General features: G+C 29.7%; 1 non-coding gene across 1 annotated transcript; it reads right to left on the bottom strand.

The window, feature by feature from the left end:
* Positions 1 to 3,547: 3,547 nt before the first annotated feature.
* Positions 3,548 to 3,620, bottom strand: TRNAH-AUG (transfer RNA histidin (anticodon AUG)). Its single transcript has one exon. It is a non-coding gene; the product is annotated as a tRNA-His (tRNA).
* Positions 3,621 to 7,059: the final 3,439 nt, after the last annotated feature.

Genomic DNA, 7,059 nt, shown 5'->3' with positions numbered 1-7,059 from the left:
TTTGTGTTTTTTGCAAGTGTGTAATTTGTTAATATAAGTACTCGTTTTATTTCTTTATCTTTGTCGCGGTGAAGAGTCGGAGACCAAGCTATTGATTAGACTTGTCTCATGAATCAAAATATCACCACCGAACTTTAATTTATCCAAGGGAAGGGGAAAAGATTCAAAAATAAACCCAATATGTATATGCAAAGCTAGAAGATTAAACTTAAGCTAAGCAAAAAAGGGGGGGGGGAGATTCTAAAGGTACGGGGGTGTGTTACGAAAAGGGAAGGTATTAGCATCCTAATCATCTGTAGTACTCTACAGGAACCTTTTGATTTTATCTATGTTTTTAAGAGTTGTTTGCATTTTTTGATGGGATAATAAAAGGGGTACAAAATGTTTTCGGAAAATGTTACTTGACTAAAGGTAAGTCAAAGTTTGAGTTGATATGCTTCATGTGTACTAAAGCATTTGTAATTGAAAGATCCGTTGACTAAAAGTAAGTCGAAGGTTGTGTTTGAAATGCTTCATGTGTACTAAAGCATTTTCAAGTGTAGTTGAAAGATCCATTTACTAAAGGTAAGTCAAGGTTTGAATGGGTGTTTTAGTTTGAAAAGGGGGTAGGGTCAATGCATGAATGGGCAAATAAAATCAACAAACAAATAGACAATATATGACTAAGAAGTCAACATAAGATCCTTTCCCTTGGATTTAGGTAAATAAAGATACATAAATTGGTAAGCCATGAACAAGCTACTCACATGTTTTTGAAGTATGATGATCATAAACAAGACATGACAAAGGTTTACATAACACCACAAGAGATGACACATGAACATGTATGAGATACGTATTCAATCATCATGGGAGTTTATAAAGGAAATACTTGGATGAAGTGATAAACAATTACAAGATATGGATATAAAATCACAGATTGGGATAGAATTACAAGACATGATTTAAGCAAGTGTACATTACTCAACACAAGGGTATCAAACCACATAAGACAAGTATCATAATCAAGATATTGGTTGTCAAGTCAAGTTGTGATGAGAGAAGGATATTCAAAACATGGATCATATGAACATGGTATGGACAAAGTAAAATCTTAAATGTATCACTATGCATACAAGTTAAATAAGAGGCAAGAGCACATTAGGGACAAGTTTAGACCTAAACCCTACTCATGTCATGAATAAGAAACGAGCAAGTGGAAACCCTAATCATCTCCTAACCATTCATTCAAGCATGTTTTCAAGGTGAATCAATTTAGACATGATATGAAAATAATCAAGTTTAAACATGTTAAGTACAACAATCAACACTTGAAAGAGTGTGCTATGATCATACAAACTTTCAACAACAAGGTAAAACAAAAGATAAACCAAAGAGATTGATTAGGATCCTTAAAAACACCTAAAAAGCACATGTTTTATATCCAATAAAAAGTGGTAAAATAAATAATATTTTTTTGGATTTTTTCATATCATCATAAAATAGACATTCTTATGAACTCATGACAAAAAGAATGGGTCAAAAAGGTTAAGGGATAATGAAGTTATGAATTTTTGAAGTTATGAAGAAAAATGTAGATTTCACTTTGCAAAACTTTTAAAACAACATCAAAATACATAACTAATTGATCCTTAACACACACTTAGTTTATCATAAACATTAAACTAACAAAACCTAATTTTTCTTCTGGATTGGAGTGTTCTTCTTTTTTGGAATTTTCTTTTTGGTTAGAATTTTCCTCTTAATTAGTGTTTGTTTAGTGGTTGTAGTTTGTTAAGATAAGTGTGATGCACTAAGTCTAGTTGTAGGTCTTACATTTAGCCAACTTAATATGTATTTTCTTAGTCTTCTTGTAGGTCTTACATTTAGCCAACTTAATATGTCTTTTCTTAGTCTTGTTGTAGGCCTTAGGGGTCCAAAACTTGTTATTTCTCTTCCAATGTTCATTTTTTCACCTTTGTTGTTGCTTGTGAATGTGTACCATTTGTAGACTTTAAAACTTGAGTATGACCTTGTGTTTGTACTCCATAAGTAAGTTCATTATTCCCCTAATATTATGTCCCTTCAGTTGGATGAGATTGAGGTGGATCTTTTCATGTTGACTTATTATTACCATTTTTTTCATCTTATGCACCTAACATGTAATTCAATCCTCCTAATCTTATGATTCAATTTATTCTATTTTGGTTTTCCTGTCACGTTCTTGTATCTTTGTGGATCACATAAATGATGTTTCTTGACCTATAGGTTAGAACTATTAATAATATATATACATAATAAGGTTGTACACTACCTAAATTAGGCCATTTTGTTAATCACAAGAATGTACTTTTCTACTTTATAGTTCTTGCTCTTCATGTCAGTAGTTTAGTGAAGGCTAGGAAAACCTAAAAGTATTTGTTTCATCCATGGAAAGTCATGTGCTTGCATGTTGACACAAAGTATATCTCCAATTTTTTTCTAGTGTCTAACATAAAAAATATACTCACTGAATATTATACTACATGAATCAAAAAACATAAAGCGTGTAAGTACTATAGTGAGCACTTAATCAACACATATAAAGCATGTCAGTGAAACATTATAATGAACACATATAAATACCTTACAATCCACAAATTAGTGTTTTGATGACTATCTCAATATACATATTAAAAAAACATCAAACAACTTAAACAAACAATATGCATAACCACATTTTAATGTTGGATAAAATGTCTTAATTACCAGGGTTAGAAAATCTCATCTTATTCTATGTCCACCTTTCCATCATGTATGTTCTGATTGCCTCGATCATATTAACTATTGAGTTAGGTCTAGCATCAATAATGACAATGTTAAATGATACTTACATCTTATCTAACATAATAAACCCTACATTCATAAATTGTTTATTCTTAAATCGTACACATTTTATAACCTTACATTCAGAAATCGCAAAAAAAATCCTTAAATTAAAATGGTCTTATCATGAATAGATTACAACCCATTCTTCTACACCTTCATATCTTTCTTACATCCTAATGTCCCATCATTATTCTTCGAAAGTTTGGTGTCTTATCCTCAACCAAATTAGGGTTATTTTATGAGTTAATGATTTGGAATCCATGTAGTGTCCACTTTGCACTTACAAATTACACTTTTTCATCTCATATTCCACATCATTGCCAATTATACAAGTTTATTGATATTGACTACGATAATAGACAAAACAAATTATAAACATAATGCATTTTCAAAAGTATGAAAATATATTTAACTCAATTAAGATTTAAAAGCAAATACAAATGTAAAAGATTAACTAAGCCTATGTTGTTTTCACTTATCATCATAGAACCAAAATAAACAATAAGGAGAAGAATTGGTACTCTAAAATTTATTCAAATGATTAATAATATTCATAAATATAAATCATTTTCAAAGATTTATATATTAAAAACATATATTTTCTAGATATTTTGAATAAAAAATATATGAGATATTATATTTTCATTTCAAATAAATATATACTTTATTTTATGTAAAAAATGTCTTAATTTTATATAAACGACTCTGCTGGGGATCGAACCCAAAATCTCTGGTTCCATAGACCAGCGCCTTATCCATTGGGCCACAAAGTCTTTGTGTTTTTTGCAAGTGTGTAATTTGTTAATATAAGTACTTGTTTTATTTCTTTATCTTTGTCGCGGTGAAGAGTCGGAGACCAAGCTATTGATTAGACTTGTCTCATGAATCAAAATATCACCACCGAACTTTAATTTATCCAAGGGAAGGGGAAAAGATTCAAAAATAAACCCAATATGTATATGCAAAGCTAGAAGATTAAACTTAAGCTAAGCAAAAGGGGGGGGGGATTCTAAAGGTACGGGGGTGTGTTACGAAAAGGGAAGGTATTAGCATCCTAATCATCTGTAGTACTCTACAGGAACCTTTTGATTTTATCCATTTTTTTTAAGAGTTGTTTGCATTTTTTGATGGGATAATAAAAGGGGTACAAAATGTTTTCGGAAAATGTTACTTGACTAAAGGTAAGTCAAAGTTTGAGTTGATATGCTTCATGTGTACTAAAGCATTTGTAATTGAAAGATCCGTTGACTAAAAGTAAGTCGAAGGTTGTGTTTGAAATGCTTCAGGTGTACTAAAGCATTTTCAAGTGTAGTTGAAAGATCCATTTACTAAAGGTAAGTCAAGATTTGAATGGGTGTTTTAGTTTGAAAAGGGGGTAGGGTCAATGCATGAATGGGCAAATAAAATCAACAAACAAATAGACAATATATGACTAAGAAGTCAACATAAGATCCTTTCCCTTGGATTTAGGTAAATAAAGATACATAAATTGGTAAGCCATGAACAAGCTACTCAAATGTTTTTGAAGTATGATGATCATAAACAAGACATGACAAAGGTTTACATAACACCACAAGAGATGACACATGAACATGTATGAGATACGTATTCAATCATCATGGGAGTTTATAAAGGAAATACTTGGATGAAGTGATAAACAATTACAAGATATGGATATAAAATCACAGATTGGGATAGAATTACAAGACGTGATTTAAGCAAGTGTACATTACTCAACACAAGGGTATCAAACCACATAAGACAAGTATCATAATCAAGATATTGGTTGTCAAGTCAAGTTGTGATGAGAGAAGGATATTCAAAACATGGATCATATGAACATGGTATGGACAAAGTAAAATCTTAAATGTATCACTATGCATACAAGTTAAATAAGAGGCAAGAGCACATTAGGGACAAGTTTAGACCTAAACCCTACTCATGTCATGAATAAGAAACGAGCAAGTGGAAACCCTAATCATCTCCTAACCATTCATTCAAGCATGTTTTCAAGGTGAATCAATTTAGACATGATATGAAAATAATCAAGTTTAGACATGTTAAGTACAACAATCAACACTTGAAAGAGTGTGCTATGATCATACAAACTTTCAACAACAAGGTAAAACAAAAGATAAACCAAAGAGATTGATTAGGATCCTTAAAAACACCTAAAAAGCACATGTTTTATATCCAATAAAAAGTGGTAAAATAAATAATGTTTTTTTTTGTGGATTTTTTGATATCATCATAAAATAGACATTCTTATGAACACATGGCAAAAATAATGGGTCAAAAAGGTTAAGGGATCATGAAGTTATGAGTTTTTGAAGTTATGAAGAAAAATGTAGATTTCACTTTGCAAAACTTTTAAAACAACATCAAAATACATAACTAATTGATCCTTAACACACACTTAGTTTATCATAAACATTAAACTAACAAAACCTAATTTTTCTTCTTGATTGGAGTGTTCTTCTTTTTTGGAAATTTCTTTTTGGTTAGAATTTTTCTCTAAATTAGTGTTTGTTTAGTGGTTGTAGTTTGTTAAGATAATTGTGATGCACTAAGTCTAGTTATAGGTCTTACATTTAGCCAAGTTAATATGTTCTTTCTTAGTCTTCTTGTAGGTCTTATATTTAGCCAACTTAATATGTCTTTTTCTTAGTCTTGTTGTAGGCCTTAGGGGTCCAAAACTTGTTATTTCTCTTCCAATGTTCATTTTTTTCACCTTTGTTGTTGCTTGTGAATGTGTACCATTAGTATACTTTAAAACTTGAGTATGACTTTGTGTTTGTACTCCATAAGTAAGTTCATTATTCCCCTAATATTATGTCCCTTCAGTTGGATGAGATTGAGGTGGATCTTTTCATGTTGACTTATTATTACCATTTTTTTTCATCTTATGCACCTAACATGTAATTCAATCCTTCTAATCTTATGATTCAATTTATTCTATTTTGTGGATCACATAAATAATGTTTCTTGACCTATAGGTTAGAACTATTAATAATATATATACATAATAAGGTTGTAGACTACCTGAATTAGGCCATTTTGTTAATCACAAGAATGTACTTTTCTACTTTATAGTTCTTGCTCTTCATGTCAGTAATTTAGTGAAGGCAAGGAAAACCTAAAAGTATTTGTTTCATCCATGGAAAGTCATGTGCTTGCATGTTGACACAAAGTATATCTCCAATTTTTTTTCTAGTGTCTAACATAAAAAATATACTCACTGAATATTATACTACATGAATCAAAAAACATAAAGCGTGTAAGTACTATAGTGAGCACTTAATCAACACATATAAAGTATGTCAGTGAAACATTATAATGAACACATATAAATACCTTACAATCCACAAATTAGTGTTTTGATGACTATCTCAATATACATATTAAAAAAACATCATACAACTTAAACAAACAATATGCATAGCCACATTTTAATGTTGGATAAAATGTCTTAATTACCAGGGTTAGAAAATCTCATCTTATTCTTTGTCCACCTTTCCATCATGTATGTTCTGATTGCCTCGATCATAATAACTATTGAGTTAGGTCTAGCGTCAATAATGACAATGTTAAATGATACTTACATCTTATCTAACATAATAAACCCTACATTCATAAATTGTTTATTCTTAAATCGTACACATTTTATAACCTTACATTCATAAATCTTCAAAAAAATCCCTAAATCTTCGAAAGTTTGGTGTCTTATCCTCAACCAAATTAGGGTTATTTTATGAGTTAATGATTTGGAATCCATATAGTGTCCACTTTGCACTTACGAATTACACTTTTTCATCTCGTATTCCACATCATTGCCAATTAAACAAGTTTATTGATATTGACTACGATAATAGACAAAACAAATTATAAACATAATGCATTTTAAAAAGTATGAAAATATATTTAACTCAATTAATATTTAAAAGCAAATACAAATGTAAAAGATTAACTTAGTCTATGTTGTTTTCACTTATCATCATAGAACCAAAATAAACAATAAGGAGAAGAATTGGTACTCTTAAATTTATTCAAATGATTAATAATATCCATAAATATAAATCATTTTCAAAGATTTATATATTAAAAACATATATTTTCTAGATATTTTGAATAAAAAATATATGAGATATTATATTTTCATTTCAAATAAATATATACTTTATTTTATGTAAAAAAATGTCTTAATTTGATTAA

Source organism: Lathyrus oleraceus, chromosome 6 (assembly GCF_024323335.1).
Source record: "Lathyrus oleraceus cultivar Zhongwan6 chromosome 6, CAAS_Psat_ZW6_1.0, whole genome shotgun sequence".
NCBI classification, from domain to species: Eukaryota; Viridiplantae; Streptophyta; class Magnoliopsida; order Fabales; family Fabaceae; genus Lathyrus; species Lathyrus oleraceus.
The sequence above is the reverse complement of the archived record's forward strand: the minus strand, read 5'-3'. Positions and strand labels throughout refer to the sequence as shown.